Source organism: Chrysochloris asiatica, unplaced genomic scaffold, assembly GCF_000296735.1.
Source record: "Chrysochloris asiatica unplaced genomic scaffold, ChrAsi1.0 scaffold00163, whole genome shotgun sequence".
Classification (NCBI taxonomy): Eukaryota; Metazoa; Chordata; class Mammalia; order Afrosoricida; family Chrysochloridae; genus Chrysochloris; species Chrysochloris asiatica.
Genome location: NW_006408681.1, coordinates 6,428,990 through 6,448,730, shown reverse-complemented (window position 1 = coordinate 6,448,730; position 19,741 = coordinate 6,428,990). Strand labels below are relative to the sequence as shown.

Sequence of the window (19,741 nt, the reverse complement as noted above, 5' to 3'; positions counted from 1 at the left end):
TAACTATGCCAATGAAATGATGGATGATGGAATGAGTGTAAAGCTGATGTTCTCCCATGTAGACTATCACACAATTCACAATAAAACATTAAAAAAAAAAAGAAAAGAAAGAAATTAGTTTCCTGTCTGAAGGGAAACAAAAGAATGTAACTGATACATGGGTAGCATGGTAGCTCTGTAGCATAACTATTGGACTGCTAACCACAAGGTCAGCAGTTCAAGCCAACCAGTTGCTCCACAAAGATTTACAGCTTTAGAAACCCTATGTTTTTATACAGGACCCTCTATACCTATACAGGATGTAACAGCACTTAACAACAAAAAGAAATAATACTACCTTACAGAATTGTTGTTAAAATCAATTAACCAATATAGAACAAAAAGCAACTAACATTGATCCTCAATAAATGGCAGGAGTTTTGGTAAAACACAAAATTATTAGAGTCAAGAAATCCAGGAAGGTCTTGCAAAGCAGGTGGCATTTCCATTGGTCTCTTAAGTAGACTTACATTGTCAGAGAAAGAACACTACATGATATGCAACTCAGATTTAGCTTCAAAGTTGAGACAACATAGTGAATGTTTGATTGTATTACTTCTATTATGCATTCTTTACTTCTGAAAGGCGAGTAGGTTTATAAATTCTAATTTTTATGAAAATAAGGAAACATAAGCCAATTCAAATGCTTTAAAACATACTATATAAAAATGTTATCTCATTTCACCATTCTGGATTTAACAACAACAAAAAGCTATCACCTTGATTTCTTCAAGTATGAGGATAGAGACCAGATAGACTAGAGATAGGGGCTTTTAACAACTGTAGGAAATTGCTCTGCAAACTGCAAGAGATAAACATTTTCTGAGATTGAATAATCATAATAATCTAACATATAAGAAGAAACTGGGAATTTATAGCCCAAAGTATCTTTAGGTTATATTGAAAACTCACATACAGTAAGCAAGTACAGAAAGTTCCATTCACTATAATAATTAATTTTGTCTTCAAAGAAATGAAATTGGGTTGTTTGTTCAAGTAGAAATGGAGACTTCAGTATCAAAAGATGGAAGCCACACAACCTCACTTCTTTTAGATTCTTCTAATTCTTCCCGAAAAATTGGTAACTTGTTTTGCTCTTAACTTCAACCACTACACTCAAATTATCAATGGGATAGCTTTCAGGATTTATTGAGTAAAAATAGAAAATAAGAGGAATCCTAACTCTGCCATCTCAAATCACTTCTGTTTTTATAAAATTTAAATACAATCAGATTTTATGAATCAATGGACATAAAAAATGACTTATATACAAATTTGCTTAAGGCTAATTGGACTTCCCAGAAATTGATGGTATACTATACCAAAAACAAAAGTAAACTTCTCTGAATTGATAAAATTTGTATCAAGATAAAACACTCCCTATGTGTTGGCAGAAGAATGAAGAGGATGGGTGAAGTCACTAGAAGCAACGCAAGGATTAAATGGAATAGAAGTAACTACTGTTATACACACAACCTGCAATTACAGTGCTCTATGAGTAGACACATGGATAGCACGCAGGCTGAACTGGTATGAGAGGGAAAGTAGGCGCATATTCACAAATGCATAAGAATTTGACTGCTAAGTCAAGCTACCCAGTCACTCCTCTGAAATTCTATACAGGGTCGCCATGGGTAAGAACCAACTCGACAGCACTTAATAATAACAACAACAATTCGTATATGGGTATTTACCAATTGCTGCAAACAAAACTGAAAAATTATTACAAACGACCAGATTTACTGGACTGTAAGAGACTAGTGGAACCCCAAAGACTCTGACCCTTAGACACCATGCAAGCCTGGAACTGAATCTTCCAAAAGTAAATAAACCAAATAGACCCAACACACTATCGTGGAATTGATTGCAATTCGTAGAAACCCTATGCTGTTTAGTGCCGTCTAGTCATTTCCTACTCATAGCAACCCTGTATAGGATTTCTGAGGAGCAGCTGGTGAGCTTGAACTGTCGACCTTGAGGTTCAAACTGACACTGCAGTCCAGCTCATTAACCCACAATGCCACACCAGGACTCCAGCAATCCTCTAGGCAAGTCTATAAAGTGCATAATAACACCAGGAATAAAATGTACTCCTCAGTACAATCAACCATACAAGACCAAAAGGGCAACATTCGCCAAAAAAAAAAAAAAAAGAAGAAGAAGAAGACAGTATGATGGGAAGGAAAAAATGGAAACTGAAGAAGTAAAAGTGTTGCTATATTGAGAAAATTGCAATGAATGTTATGGAACAAAATGTGTATACATTATTAAATAGAAAACTAATTTACTCTGTAAACTTTCATCCAAGCCACGATAAAATGTCTAAGAATTCTCTCTGTGAACTGTGCTTCTTATTGAGCTTATAATATCTGTAAAATTAGGTGACGAATAAAATTTATTATGTTCCTAAATATCAGGACTTAAAATATATAAGAAATTCACTATAATGCAGTTGCCATTGAACTTAAGGTCACACAGCTAGAGTTACATTTATTACTATTTTCTATTAATTTACATTTATGTATTTGCCTTTAATTTATGCAATATAACTAAAATTTAAAATTTCTACATTACCAACTTAATTGACTCAATAAAGCTCCCAAAGTTTATAATATTATTTGATCACTGTAATATTTTTCATAAATACTTTCAGAATCCATATAGATGTTAAAGAATGAGGTATAACATTTCAGATTTCATCCTATTTCTTATATTCTGATTAAAGCTAGCTTAATTACATATATTATTACATTTTAGATCTTTCATCTAATGAAGCCCACACTCATTTTTTTCAGAGTAAAAAGATGCAAATTAATATCAAATCCTCTGGAGCACATTTTGTGATAAAGATATTATCAAAAGCAATTTAGAAAAAAAAAAAAAAAGGTTATATTTACTCAAATGAAATTCCACTATAATTAGATGTCCTTTTGTAGAAATATCTTTTGATATGTTTGATTATAAATTTATAAATCAACATGTAGCATTTCTTAATATATGAGATGATTATACAATAGTTTTGGTAAGGTGTAGGGTCAGAGAAAAAGAGGAAGACCCCCAGTGAGATGGATTGGCCAAGTGGCAGCATCAATGGACTCAAGTGTGGTAACAATAGTGAGATTGGTCCAGGATCAGGCAGTGTTTTGTTCTGCTGTGCATAAGATCGCTATGAGTAGGCACTGACTCGATGGCACCTAACAACAAAACAATCACCATTTTTTTGGTGAGACTGCTACCTTTATAGCTGGGGTATTGCAGGATGAGGAGCAGTTGGGGTTTTAGAAAGTACATGACTCACACATTATCCTTCCTCACTAAGTTTTAAGTAAGAAACAACTACTCTTCTCAGTTTGTTATACTGTGGTGATTTGTGGGTTGTGGTGGATGCTTTTCCACAGCTATTTTAAATATGAGAAGGGTCACCCATGGTGGACAGGTTTCAGCTGGGCTTTCAGACCAAGACAGACTAGATAGAAGGAGAAGACTACTTATTTTTGTTGTTGTTGTTAAATTTATATTTTGAAAAAGTCAAATGCAGAATAATTAAATTTTACAAAACACCCTTAAGACATCATTTCATTCTATTTTGCCCAATTTACTTACAAAAAAAGTACAGACTTAGTCAAAATGAATAGCTTTCATTTAGAAATGTGAGTTTCTTTCTTCAATCACAAAGAAAGCTAACTAACTGGTCACATGGCAGACTAAAAGCCTCTAACAGGATAATACAGTGATAGCCTAACCCCTCCAAGGGAAAGGACGGAGGCTGTGTCTGGAGCTGCTCCTTCCTCTTCTCTGGTCTTTAGCTTCCTCATGCACCAAACAAGAGGCACAAGCTGAATGATTTCTAAAACCCTGTGTGCCTTGGTCCTTCCATTTCAGAGTACAGCGTACGAGTTTACCACTGGTTTTAATTGTGAACTTCAATGAAAAATAACATGCTCAAACTTTACTACAAGGTGTATGGTTTTATTCTGACTCTCACCCCCTTGGGAAATTTTCCATTTCAAAAGCTTCTGATTGGTTTACTTGGAGATTCCTGCCTTGGGGGTATCCCCTCCTCCTCACGCACACCCATATAAACTGTAGTCTAGGTCTCTGCCTCCTTCACAGAAGCTGCAAGAGTCAGCTCAGGAGCTAACCATCTTCACTCTGATTACCAAATGCCCAGCTGATATATTTATTTCTCTAATCTTACATTCCATTGTTTATCATACAAAGTATCTTTTGATGTATACCTCTAGAATGTCTTCATTTCAAGCTGCTAGAGTCCTGGTGTGGTCTATGAGTCAGAACCAACTCCTGAGCACTTAATAACAATAACAACAACAAAAAAACTAAGCTTGAGGTTTTTATAGAACAGCTCAGGGACTTTTGCTGGTATCTGAAACAACTGATTTGCATAGGAACAAATGACATGATACTTAGGCTTGTAGATGAGCTACATTTTAACACCTTGGAGTTCTATTCTGTCCATCCATGTAGCTTTGCTTTAAGCTGGAAAGAGTCAATTCTGTGTGTTCACACACTCAAATAAAACTTCCGGTTTCCTTTTCAACATCAAATTTGAATTTTTTTTTAAAACCTCAAAGACACACTCAGGACAAAATATCACAGAAAATCAGGAGCTCAGGTAAATACAAATGAAATTAACCAGTTTTTAAAGTAAAGTTCTTCAAGCCTTTGTCATTCCTGTTGATCCCCCATGTAGGAGGACATGGTATTCGACATCAACATTTCTATGGTTTGAGAAAAAATGAAAACCCAGTCTTAGGAGGTGACATATTTTTAGAAACCATTACTGCAATGTGTAGCATTTTCATAATTACTTGAAAATTCATAGCACAGTATCACTCAAATTTTCTAATTATGAAAGTTGTAAGTTTACAATCATTTCCTCTCATAATGATTACAACATTCTGCATTTTAATTTATTCCTAATTAAATTCGGTTTCAGCTACCTGTTTTTCAGTTTGAGGTAGCTTCACAGTGGTTCTATTGATATGAAAATGGATGCTTCAAAGGACCACCTGAAGTATTTTGATTAGACTTAAATGAAAGAGGGAAATACAGTATTAGCTATACCAATTTTTATTTGATTTACAAACTAAAAAAGGAAAAAAAAAATAAAACCACTAAAAACAATAAAACCAAACACTTCTTCAGTAATTAAAATACAGTTCATGGACACAATGCATGAAATCTGTTTCTTTGCCTGGAAAGTAGAGTCAAGGGAATAGGACTCAAATTATCTTTTACCTTCCAGTTAACCCTAGTGAGGATGTGCATGAGTTTATACTTGTTAGCACAGTACAGAGTGACTGGATGAACCAGGATCTGTCCTTTGAATTTCACCAGGAATAGTAACCACAAGCTGTGAGATATACATATAAGAGATATGCTTCAATTGGTTCTTCAGACATGTCATATCATCATCAACAGCACTGTTTGTCTCAATTTCACAGTCCAAGTCTGTACCTTGGCAAGCCAGAATAATAAAAAGTTTGGACTTTTTAGCTACACTTCTACAATTATCCCCTCTGAAGAAAATTGTTAATATTTTCAGGTAAACAGGTCCATTTGTTCCAAAATTAACTCCTTCCTTACCGACTCCATGGCACATAACCACAACCACCACCATGAGTCAGAAATGACTCAATGGTACACAACAACAACAGTGAACTGAAATGGTCTGGTATTGGTCAGTTAGAATCTGTTAATCATATGGTTACTATGCCGGGAACAAATTCAAGAGGAATGGCATCACATTCATGGTGAAAGAGAAATTTCAAGATCTATCTCATAGTACAATGCTTTCTGTGGTATGATAATATTCATATACCTACAAGGAAGGATGTTTAATATGATTATTATTCAAATTAACATATGAACCACTACAGCCAGTGATGATGAGCTTGAAGAATTCTACCAACTTCTTCAGTAGGAAATTGATCAAACATGTAATCAAGATGTATTAATATTCACTGGTGATTGGAATATGAAGATTGGAACCAAAGATGAAAGATCAGTAGTTTAAAAATATAGTCTTGGTGATAGAAATGACGCTGGAAATCCCATGATAGACTATTTCAAGATCAACAACTTTTTTCATTGCAAATACCTATTTAAAACAACATAAAAGGTAACTATACACCTGGGCCCTCACCATATGGAATACAAAGGAATCAAATTGACTACATCTGTGGGAAGAGATGGTGGAAAAGCTCCACATCATTAGTCAAAACAAGGACAGGGGTTGACTGTGAAACAGATCATCAATTGTTCATATGCAAGTCCAGGCTGAAGCTTAAGAAAGTTAAAACAACTCCACGACAGCCAAAATATGACCTTGACCAGAACCCATCTGAATTTAGAGATCATCTCAAGAACAGATTTGATGTATTAAACACTAATGACTGAAGACCTGTCTCTTCCACAGTGTCACTATTGCTCTATCAGTGGGCATTGGAAAACCATTGGATGGTAGTTCCTGAATAGTATTCATCTTGTCTAGATGAGTCCGGTGGAAAGAGATGGGGATATGATTCTTACAATTCAAAAGTGAGTAATTGTTATCATGACTAATTGTGATTGTCACAACTGTAAAGTTAGAAGTTTTGTAATAAAAATGGGGGCACAATTAATCTTACAGTCCAGCAACAGGACCCTAGGGCCATCAAGAGAGACGAGCATAAGTTCAATGTGGGACCAGAGATAGAGGTAGAGATGGGGCTATAGAGAGAAGTAGCAAATGAGGACTCTAGATTCATGGAAAGAAAGGAACTTAGAGCTGGCGGCCAGGAAGCAGACTTGCTTAATGTGCCCTTTGGTGGTGTAAATTATTATATATGACTGAATGTTCACACACACACACACACAAAGTTAAAATTAATAGAGAGAAATGCTGTTAGCTGATGGGACATTGAAGAAACAATCATTGAAAGCTTCCAAAATTTGATGAACTCTTTAATTGATACAACTAAACATGGGAGAAAGATGAAGCTGTTTACTACCATAAAAATTTACAGTCTATTCTATTCTGTCCTATAGGGTCACAATGAGTCAGAATCAACTCAATGGGTTTTATACATCTGAGAGTCTTAATAAGTTCTAGGAGGATAAATCTACAAAAACAAACAAAACAAAAAACTACACTCAGACACATTACAATAAAATTATGTAAATCTAATGTGTCCAGTGAAGGAGGCTTCCTGCGGAACCTTTGCATTATATAAGACCATAGGTGGAATCCTGAACAGCATCCAGAATCTTCAGAGGAGGGAAATTTCCACTTGAAAAGATAAGCAGACCAGCCTGGAGCTGCTAGAAGAACAGAAGATATTTCTTGAAAGAAAGACTGACAGGAAAAATACAAAACAATATAGGCAGACTGACTGATTACTACAAGAACAAGCAAGTATCACCCAGTACACATCAAGGCAAGTGGTCGGGTCCCCTCAGAGCAAACCCCCTTCCAAGGCTAAGCCTCAATGGGAATACACGCTCTGATTGGTGACCACATTCGTCACCGATAAGGGGAAGTGAGGAAAAAACAGCTTTAAATTCCGAGCTAAGTCCTACAACATTCAACAAACTCCTGTGAACCGAGGTGGAGACCTGGTTGGCCAGCAGTGTGGCAAGACTTGGGGACTCTTGGGCCCAGACTCAGTGACATAGCCACTGTGGTATGATATGTCCATATCTGATAAGAAGAGTGAAGCGTCCAACTGATAAGAAGAGAGGGCATATGCACAAGAACACCCACCTTGCAGATAATACCCACTTGACCTGGCTTCAATGACTGGATGATCAGCGCTCAACCAGAAAAAGAAAGAACAGGAAAACAAGAAGAGTAATCTGATATAATTTGGTGAACTTGACCTACACCTATGGATGCAGTAGCTCAAAAGAGGGAACAAATCTTTACAGCAAGGATCATTCCCACTCCCTCCATACACAGAGTAGACAGGGATGGGCAACTTGGACATTGGCTACCCAAAATGTGGGGGCTTCAAAGACAAGAAGTGACTGGCTTGCAAGCTTTCAAGAGGGAACCTAGATCCAGAGGGCATGGAGGAAGGTAGAATCTCCAATGAGTAGTATCCAATCTGTCTAGGCAGGGCTGATGAAAGGAAATGAGGATAGGTCTCTTGTGATACAATAGTGAATAATTGTTATCAGGACTGATTGTGAGGGTTGGAAATGTAAAGGTAGATATTTTGTAGCAAGGAGGGGAGTGATTAACTTTACAGTGTAGGAGTGGAGGTCCCTGGGACCATCAAGGGAGAACCACAGAACCCTATTCAGAGAAGCAGTGATGCCAGAGATGGAGGCAGAGAAGATGATGTGGAGAGATGGAGCAGATGGGGATTCTAGACCCAGGCAGGGAGAGGGGCTGTGTGCTGATGACCAGGGGGGAAGGCTTGCAGGGTATATCCTGTGGTGGGCTCATGATGCATGGAGGGGATTTTATCCATAGCAATGAAATGATATATGGTAGGATGAATGTAAAACTAATGTTCTCCCATGTAAACTATCACATAATTAACAATAAAACATTAAAAAAAAAAAAATTTCGTAAGCCACAGATAAAAAGGCAGTCTTGAAACAGCAAGACAAAAATGATTCACCACATGAAAGAGAACCTCCAATAAGACTGAACAGTTGACTGTTAATCAGAAATAATGGATGATAAAAGCAATAGGACAGATTTCAAAATGCTGAAACAAAAGAAACAGGTCTCAACCCAGACTCTTACATCCGTCAATATAATCTTTAAAAAAAGTAAGGCAAAGTAACACAAAATAAAGATTTTTCCAGATTAAAAGCAAACAAACAAACAAAAAACTTGAGAGAATATGTTGCTACTAGACTTGCCTCACAAGAAATGCTAAAGGAAATTATTCAAGTTAAAAGGCAGTGACAGCAGCAGGTAATTTGAATCCATATTAAAAAAAAAAAGAGCTCTAGTAATGGAAATAATGTAAGTAATGATTAAAAGCAGTCTAATTATACATTATATTTCTTTTTTGTCTTCTAAGTGATTTAACAGAAATTTCATAATACAGTGTCAATAAAAGTTTATTATTGATTCTAAAATGTATAAAATGTAATATATGTGACAATTGCAATCATAAAGGAACTAGAAGGAATCAAGCTATGTTGGAGATAGGAGATGACAGCAGATACTAACTCAAATGTAGAAAGGAATGCAGAGTGAAAATGGTAAACAAGAAGATAAATCTCAATTACAGTCATACTTCTTGTCATCCTCTATAAGTATAATCATTACACTCTCCTTCTTTGAACTTCTGGAAAAGTTATGATTATAATATATAATACAATAATTATAACAATGTATTTTTGCTTTGTTGCATATAAAGATATGCTATTGTTGTTCTTGGTGTCATCAAGTCAGTCCTATATATAAAAATAATAGCACAGATTCTGAGGGAAAAAATGAGTTATATAGCAGTTGTTTTTGTTGTTGTTACATGCTGTCGAGTCAGTTCCAACCCATAGCAACCCATTATGGGTTTCTGAGGAGCAGCTGGTGAGCTTGAATTGCTTACTTGTGGTTCAAATGGCTTTGTAGTTTGACACATTAACCCATAGTGCCACATGAGGACTCCATACAGCAGTAAAATGTATATGTCTTATTAAAATTAAGGTAGTGTAAATCTACAGTAGACTCCGATAACATAAAATACATACTGGAATTATAGAATATCATGAAGAATTTTCTTTAAATTAACTATACTAAATAAAGACTGAATTGATTTTTTAATCTTTAATGCTAATAACTTTGGATTTAGGAAATTAATCTGTAAAACATAATCACATAATAATCTCAACGAACTACAATTTCTTCACTTGTAAAATATAATTTATCTTGAAAACTAGTTGTTGTTAAGTGCCACTGAGTTGGTTTTGATAACAATAATATTACCTGTTACAATTACTCTTTTGAAGACATGTGACAAAATATAAACAGTATGAAAATATTGCTATTAATTATGGTAAGTTTAAAAAAAACATTATTCTGCATATTTTAAAGGCATAAAATTACAGAAAAAATTGATAATCCACATATAATTATTATTTGATTTCTTGACACCTATGCTAATATTTAATAATAAACTCAGTATTCTGTCTATTATAATTAAAAGATTTCCTCACTGGAAATTACTATAGATCATACAATACTATCACAGAATATATAGGGGGTTTATGTGATTAAATTTGATTTGAGAACTATTTATTGTATCTGTTTTGTGGCAGGTAAGCTAAGTGCTGGATTGCAGAAACAAAAAGGGGATGCTCCTACTCATAATCAAGTGGAGGAAACACTGCTAAAACTGAGAAAGGTAAATTAAAGTAGCATGGTAATTTGAATTGATGGGAAAATCATAGTTCTTCAGGCAGAGGTGAGGAAAGCTGTTCCAACTCTATTGTTAGTTGTCTTTTTGACCATAGATATAATATCCTGAGAGCTTTGTATATAATGTGCCATTTACAGAACAACTCCTATTTTATTGATGAGGAAACTGGAATATCAGAGAGTTTAAAGACTTTGTGTCTACTAGTGGGTCTTTCCTGATAAAAGTGTATCTAAAATCTGAGTAAAACAGTGTTCAGAGGAGTGTGTTAAAACCTGATGCAGCATTCCAAATGAATAAGGCATCAAATCATGGAAATCAAGATAAAGGTATCCAAAGGAAAAAATGTGACTATGAGCAAGAAAAACAACCGAGAATTAAATTTAAAGGCAATGTAATCCTACCAAGAAGTCTTGGTGGTGCTTGTGGGATTAGTATTGGACTGCAACCACAAGGCCAATGGTTCAAACTAACCAGCTATTTCTTGAAAGAAAGATGAGGCTCTCTGCTCTATTAAATAGTTAGAATCTCTGAAATTCTATATAGGATCCCTGTGAGTTTAAATATACTCCGTGGCAATGGATTTGGTTTTTGGGTTTGGTAGTTTTACTAACATGAGTACAAATTTCTCTCCTAACACCTGCAAGCCTCACTAGTTTATTTTTTCTTTTCTTTGAACATTTTACTGTCATCTGGGTAAGTTTACAGAGCAAATTCCTTTTTCCATTCAACAGTTTATAAACATTTTTTTTCTTACAGTTGGTTGCAATCCCTATGAGTAACAGCACTTTTTGAATGTTCTCACTGATTTCCCAGTTTCTATTCACCCTTCTTTCTTGCTTCTTACTGTAAAGTACTGAGGAGTAATTTCTCCTTATTCACTTTATAGGTCTGTCTATTTTTTGGAGTCCTGGTGTGGCACTGCAGGATAATGCACTGGACCACAAGATTGGTTTGAATCACAACGTTGGTGGTTCAAACTCACAAGCCACTCCTTGGAAACCCTATACAGGGTCACTATGAGTTGGAACCAACTCAACAGCGTGTAACTATAATATTTTTGGATGAAAGTTAATCCCTGCAGGTAGGCTCAGTTTCAGACTTTCTCTATCTGTCCAGATTTTGAACTTTGTTCTACATCTTTTTTTTCCCTCCCTCTCTGTTCAGGACCTTCTGTTGTGATTCCTATCAGAGCCATCAGCACTGATAAACAGGTTATCATCTAATTCTTCTATCTGGGGGTCCTGGAAGTTAAGTTTCACATGGTCCATTAATCTTTGAATTAATTGTTTCCTTGAGTCTGTGATTTTATTCACTCTCCTTTGCTTTGATTGGGGGAGAGATTAACAGTTGCAAAGAGATATCTATAGTTGCATCTTGCTGTTGTTGTTAAGTGCTATAGAGTTGGTTTTAACTCATAGCAACTATATATAGGGTTTCTTAGGAGCAGCTGGTAGGTTTGAACCACTGAACATGTGTTTAGTAGTCCAGTGCTTATCCTACAATGCTACACCAGGACTCCATAGTTGCATTTTAGATGGCCACTTTTAAGACCTCACTGTTCTTAAAGACAGCCTCCCAGTTCCTAACAGAAGCGTGTTGGAAGGAGGCATCCATATCAGATGTTGAACTGTCACCTCAGGGATTGCTGTACACAAAGAAATTGTCTGAATTAATAGCTGACATTCATTTCTTTGGGGTCCAGATATGGTGCTGTAGGATAAGCACTGGACTGATAACCATAAGGTTGGTGGTTCAAAACCACCAGCAAATCCTCAGAAGCCCTATGCAGGATTGCTATGACTTGAAGGCACTTAACATCAACATTCTTTTCTTCACATAAAGAAACTGAAATGTAACAGATGTATTCCTGTACCTCCTTTACAAACGAAATGCCTTTTTTGTGCCTTTTATCAGACAGTAAATTAGGATTTATATGTATCAGAAAGGTGATACATATTCTAATTCACTGATTTTCCTATGCTATTACTGTTGTTAGGTGTCTCAAGTCCACTGCAACTCATAGTGATCATGTGAACAACAGAAGAAAACACTGCCCAGTCCTGTCCCAACCTCACAACCATTGTTATACTTAAACCCATTGCTGCTACTACTGTCAATCTGTCTCATTGGGGGTCATCCTCTTTTTCACTGACCCTCCAATTTACCAACCATGATGTTCTTCTCCAGTGACTGGTCCCTCCTAATAATATGTCTTAAGTATGAGAGATGAAGTCTCGCCATCCTGGCTTCCTAGGAGCATTCTGGCTGTACTTCCTCCCAAACAGATTTGTTTATTCTTCTAACAATCCATGGTCCTTTAATATTCTTCTCCTACACTATAACTCAAATTCATCAGTTTTTCTATGATCTTCCTTATTCATTCTCCAACTTTCACATGCCTATGTGGCTATTTAAATACCATGGCTTGGGTCAGGCACACCTTAGTCCTCAAACTGGTACCTTTGTTCTTGAACACTTTGAAAAGGTCTTCTACATCGAATTTGCTTAATGCAATACTTCGTTTGATTTCTTGACTGCTGCTTCCATGAGTGTTGAGAGTGGATCCAAACAAAATGAAGTCATTGACAATGTCAATCTTTTCTCCATGTATACGGACATCATTTATTGGTCCAGTTGTGATGATTTTTTTTTTTTTTTTCTTTATATTGAGATGCAACCCCCACTGAAGGCCAAATTTTCCCAGGTTTGTTGTTAAGTGTTGTTGAGTTAATTACAACTCATAGTGACACTGCACAGGGTTTCCATAAAAAAAGACTGGTGTATTTGAACCAGTAACCTTGTGGTTCAAACTGACCTTGTGGTCCAGTGCTCATCCTACAGTGCTACACCTATTCTGGGTCCACAAATATTTTCCATAGGTAGTTCTAATGCACTTTTTAATTTCTAAGCAAATATAAAGAGAATCATATAGCTTAATTCACCAGCTAAAATTATATTTGTCAATAAACAATTTGCTATATATTCCCTTTGGGGATTGTCCCTTGCCATTGTTATTAAGTGTCTTAGAGTTGACTCCAACTCAGCAAGCCTATATAGGTTTCTGAGGGTTTTTAAATCATTGAGGGAGCAGAAAATCTCATCCTCCTCTTGAGGACCAGATGGCGGGCTTCAGTCTAGGGCTGATAGTATGGAGTCACCTTGTTCCCTTGATTGCCTCTAGAGGCTCACATTTTTTAAACCATACAATTCTCAATAGTATGTGAGCCAGATGCTGTTTTTACTTAAGCATACTCTTAAGACTACTGAAACAAGGGAACAGATGTGCATAAAATTATCTATCTACACTCAATGAAATCTTAACAAGGAACCTAAATTGTTTTACTTAGAAATGAATAATAAAGTCCAGCATTTGTTCTAAAGGAGCTGACAATCTGACAATGCAAACATATCCAATGATTATTTCTCTCTTTATTAAAATACAAAAAATGTACTTAAAAAATATTTAAACCTTGTTAAATCGATACTTTTCTTACTGGGCAGCATCATGTAAAATGCACTATGTTGAGTCCATTGGATCCAGATGGATGGGTAAAAATGACTATAGGAGGCGTTCCTTTGAAATGTGTGTTATAATTAGTCATATTGCAATTACAATGCCCAGAACAAGTAGCCATATATCTTTCCCAAGGCCAAGAGTGAAGTATTATGTGGAAACTATTATTAATAAAGAAGAAAAAAAGTTGTCAGCCTTCATACTGAGTAGCAAGTAAATACTAAGGTAAAACTTTAGTATATTCTTCATATGTTGATTAAAACTCAATATACTTAAGATATCTTTTTTTTTTTTGCATTTTCTTATAATTTATTTTGAATTTTCATAATTTTCTAATAGAAAAAGCAATTTCCCTGATTTTTTCCTGTGAAATTCAACTCATCCTTAAAGTAAAAATTTCTTCAGTTGTGTTGAAGAGAAAAAAAGTGGGGGCTTTGCAGCCAGAAAAAGATGGTTGGAAATCACTATTTACTAGTCTTATGTTTTTGACCAATTTACTAAATTTCTCATGCCTCATTTTATTCATCTGTAAAATGGGAATCATATTAACAACCTGTGGTGCTATTGGGAAGATTAAAATAAAAAAGCCATAGAAAACCAACTAGCATAGCAGCTGGTGTATGACAGGTGCTCAATGTTATATATAATTTTCCCTTTTCATTTACATTTCTTTAAGGTATTTATATCTCCTTGGTGTTCACACTGAGCATAATGTATTTTTCTTTCTATTTATTACATAAATTCCAACTATGTATCCATTTGTCTCTCTGGCATGCCACTATTCTTGAGATCAAAGATAGGAATTTTTAGATGCCCAATATGTAACTTTGTTTATATCATTAAAGGTTTACTTATTAAATGGAGAGGTGAGTGGAAAAAGTTACTGAAAGTATGCACTTTAAACTTCATTTTATCATAGTGGGGCAGAATTTAGGTAGATCAGACATAATCTAAGAAATGTGTTTTTGCTTTTCTTATTTATTTTCTTCTCTTGTCATATGACATTATTTCCTAGCATTCTGATTCTAATCCTTAGATCGTTGCAATAGTCTAAAAACTTGTATTTTTAAAATCCTAAGGGCATCTACTCTAGTTTCCCTAGAGTTTCCATTTAGAATATTTGCCAAAATAATTCATTGCTCTCTGGGCATTTATTTCATCTCCAGAAATATCAAGATTTTGCCAACAAGTTGTTGCAGGGAGCAGTTTCATCAGTAGGGATGCTGTTTATAATTCAGACGTGGATCAATCACAGGTAAGTGTTACCTCACACTCCCTGTGGTGGCAGAGACATGGAACCAATTTACATTTTGCAGTGAAAATAATTTATTTCCTGTTCATTTGAGAGAAAATTCTAACTGGTTATTTATGAGGCAAAGAACTGAGAGCAGGATTTTAAAAGAATTTTAAGAATGTTGTTGAATATTTCCACCTTCAAGTGAAATATGATCTGATTTATAGCCATACATTGCTTTTTATTAATTACCTACAAATTTAAATCTAATCTCCATTTGTTGTTGTTAAGTGCCTTGGAGTCGGTTACTACTCACAGCAAACCTATATAGGGTTTCTTAAGAGTACTAGTAAGCTTGAACTGCCAACCTTAAGGTTCAAAACTCTTTAACCGACAGGGACACACCAGGACTTCATTTAGGGACTTGAAGTAATTATTCATAATGATTCAATGGTTATTATCCTACATGTAAAGTTAATGTATGTTATTGTTGTTGTTAATAAGTCAGTTCCGACCCATAGCGACCCTGTACAGAGTTTCTGAGGTTGTAAATCTTTATGGGAGCTGAAAGCCTCATCTTTCTCTTATGGAGTGACTGGTAGTTTCCCACTGCTAACCTTGAGGTTGTCACAGCCCAATTAGTAACCACAGAGTCAACAAATTTACTATGCATATAAAAAATCTTAACTTTATATTTTCCAAAAAATCTGAAGAACTCCCTTAATTCCACATTTCATTGCACAAAGAAGACAACAAAAACTTTATCAGTTGTCTGATCAAATTCGTTGGTACTTCTAGCACTACCTTTATTTATTTATTTAAGCACTGCACTGCCATTATTTTGTCATTTCAGAAAGGTTTTATAGTCCAGGCCACTGAATTTTGAGTTTGATCTATTCACAAGCCTGGTCCTCCAACTGCTGGTTTAGAATAAAGTTTTATTGGAAAAGAAAAAACAAAAAACAAAACAAGCCTTGGAGTGTTACAAAGCCCTAATGGTGGGTGTATTAAGCATTGGATTGCTGACAGCAAGGTCTGTGGTTTAAATCCACCAATCTCTCTGCAGGAGGAAGATGAGCTGTCTTTTCCCATAAAAAGTTAGTCTTGGGAACCCTAAGAAGTAGTTCTACTCTGCCCTGTAGGGTTACTACTAGTCACAGAATGCTCGGTCATTTGATCTACCCAGAAACACCTCAAAAGGAAGACCTAGGGATCTGATTCTGAAAGGTCACAGCCTTAAGAACCCCAAGGAGTACAGGTGTACACACGTGATCTACAATGCATGGGATCACTATGACTTTAAATTTACTCGATTCAATACCAACTGGTTAAGGAGACCTGAAGACCTCAGGTAGAAAGAACAAGTTAGATATGGAGTGTTTTCCCATGGTAGTTAATTATTTTTGTTGTGAAGTGCCATCGAGTAAGTTCCAACTCATAGTGACCCTGTATAGGTTTTCCAAGGAGTGGCTGGTAAGTTTGAACTGTTGACCTTGCAGCTGGCAGTCCAGTATTTATCCTGTGTCACACCAGGACTCCATTATTTTATTGTTGTTGTGTTTTACTGAGCTGTGATCAATTCTTGGAGAAGGACATCAATCTGGGTAAAGTGTCCGTGAAAAAAGAGGACAGTCACAAGATGGATTGGTACAATGCCCATCAATGGTTTAAAATATAGCATTAATATTGAGGATGGTGCAGAACCAGGTAGTGTTTCATTTTGTTGTACACAGGGTCTGAGTAGGAAAAGACTCAACAGCACCTGGTAATAGTAATAAAGTTTGTGAATGGATAGGGAGGTAGGGTGGTAGAGTAATTTACCGATTTCCATGTATGTGATTAAGCAAGTCATCTCTGTGTATCTGTTACTTTTTCAATTAAAGAAACAGTTGTTGTTGTTGTTGTTATGTGCTATCGAGTCGGTTCCGACCCATAGCGACCCTGCATAGGGTTTCCGAGGGTGTAAATCTTTACGGGAGTAGAAAGCCTCATCTTTCTCCCGCGGAGCAGCTGGTAGTTTCGAACCGCTGACCTTAAGGTTCGCAGCCCGATTCGTAACCACTACGCTACCAGAGCTCCTTAAAGAAACAGTTAGGGATAGCTAATTATAGCAAAGTAACAACCACAGCTTACTGAGTTACTTCAATGTTGTTAGGTCCTTTCATATACATTAAAATTCCCATAATTATCTCTCTCACACACACACAGACCTATAGATATGTTTCTTTCCCATTTTATATGATGAATGATTGAACATGATTGTTGTTGCTGTTGATGTTAAGTGTCATTGAGTTGGTTCCAACCCATGCGACCCTGTACAAGGTTTCTGAGGAGCAGCGGTCAAGCTTGAACCGACATCCTTGAGATTCAAACCAACTTTTCAGTCCAGTGCATCCACCTACAGCACCACACTAACCTACAAAATCCCACAATTACAAAAGAACAGAAGTGAAATTGTAATCTAGGTCTTTCTGATTTTAATCTCATACAGATCTTCTAAGATAATTCAAAAACAATCTTGGCATGCTTTACTTGCTGAGATGACAACACAGAAAAGTCAAGGAAAACTAAGAATTTAGAGGCTATGCCTCTTCACACATCCATGCATGCTACTGAATAAACTCTGAATATGCCAGGAAATTCTAACTCCAAATCTTCACATTAACTTTTCAGCAATATTCCCTAGTTTACTAATTAGGAGGGAGGTCTATCTTCTCCTTGGCCTTTGAAAAGTGATAATTTGCTTGATTGCTCTCAACAGAGATTTTTCCATAGCCTGTGATATTTTCTTTTCCTCCCCTCTGCATTATTTTTAATTACTTAACATTTTTGAAGGCTCATATTCTTAAAACATCTCAAATCTAGTTCTAAAAACCAAAAGCATCAATTTAGCACTACTACTTCCTATGCAAACAGTCATAATGAATTCTGTAAATGAAACATATTTTACAACTTTGGAATTACACAAGCTGTTTCCACGTTTGGGAGAGGCCACCATACTTTCTCCCATTTCTCTATCTGGCTAAGTTCTCCAAATCCTTAATGATTTAGAAGATCCTCTGAGAACCTTACAAAGACACCCAACAGTAACTTCTATTGTGATGCATGCTGCCTTTCTATTTTTCCCATAAGGCTATTAGACTGCCTAGTGGCCAGAGTGTTTTTATTAATTACTGTATCTCTGCACTTGGTACAAAGCTAACATAACCTTAGAACTTAAAATCTAGAAATACCAGGACTTCTAAAATTGTATCTCAGAAGTCCTGGTATGGTGTTTGCAGGTAGAGCGCAGAACCAGAACTTGACACCTGTCTTCTAGTACTATATCTTATCATTAAATATTTGTATGAGATTTAAAAATTTCTCTGCAACTAAACTTGCTGCTGTCAAGTTGATTCCAACCCATGGCAATTACAAGTATACAAAATAGAACTATAAAATACTGTAAGTATTTGCTGTCAAGTTGATTCCAACCCAAGGCAACTACAAGTATACAAAATAGAACTATAAAATACTATAAGTATTTTCAAGGCTGTGACCTTTCAGAAGTAGATCTCTAGGCCTGTCAACAGAGGTGTGTCTTGGTAGGTTTGACCTGTCAAACTTCTAAATAGTAGTCAAGTACTTAACCATTTGTACCACCCAAGTACTCAGCTAAATTTACTTACCCATAAATTTAATATTGTTATAAGTACATGTAACATGAGTATATTGTTTTACCTTTTAAAAGACAGATGAACCAATTAATTATAAAGACCTAGAACTTTGGAATAAATATATATTCCATCTTAGTCATTTATTAGCTAGTTAATGAGGGCAAGTCACTTAACTTCTCTGAACCTTAGTGTTTTCATTGGAAGAGGTAATAATGATATGGAAATATTGGTAAATATTTAAACGTAGTTGTATAAATCCATAGTTACAGTATGTCATAGCCAAAGAATTGGCAATTATACCATTCCTAGATAGTAGTGTTAGCAGTATCTCTTGTGTTCTCTCTGTTGCATGATTAAAAACAATGTTCATAGAAGGTATTAAAAGCAAAATCTTTTTTTAAAAATGAAAAAGTGTATTATAAAACAATGCCATAACAAAAAATACAAAGAAAATTAACAGTGGTTATCAAAATTCTTGGTAAAGTGCAAGATCAAAGAAAAAGAAGAAGACCCCAAACAGATAGATTGGCACTGTGACAGCAGCAATGGACTCAGGCTTAACAATTGTAAGGATGGTGCAGAACCAGCGTTATTTCACTCTGCTGTACATAGGGTCACTAGAATCAGAACCAACTCTATGGCACCTAACAGCAACATCAGAATGATATCAGATTAGTGGCAATGTTTGTATTTTATAAATTTTCTAGACGTAGCAACATTATTTTAGGTAAATTACATATTCAATACAAAAAATTGTAAACAGTATCAAGTAAAAATTGCCCAGATTGCAGTGCTATTCAGAGTCAATGTACTACCTTCTGTTCCCTGCCTTCTCTCTGGTATGGGAGACCATGTTCCTGAAAGCTGAATCATTTCTGGGTAGGTGAGTTAGTAGTTAAGTGCAAACTGTTTGTGG

General features: G+C 35.7%; 1 protein-coding gene across 2 annotated transcripts in view; it reads right to left on the bottom strand.

The window, feature by feature from the left end:
- The window catches only part of GRM5 (glutamate receptor, metabotropic 5), a 677,550-nt gene that overhangs the window by 465,237 nt on the left and 192,572 nt on the right, over positions 1 to 19,741 (bottom strand). The window lies entirely within an intron of this gene.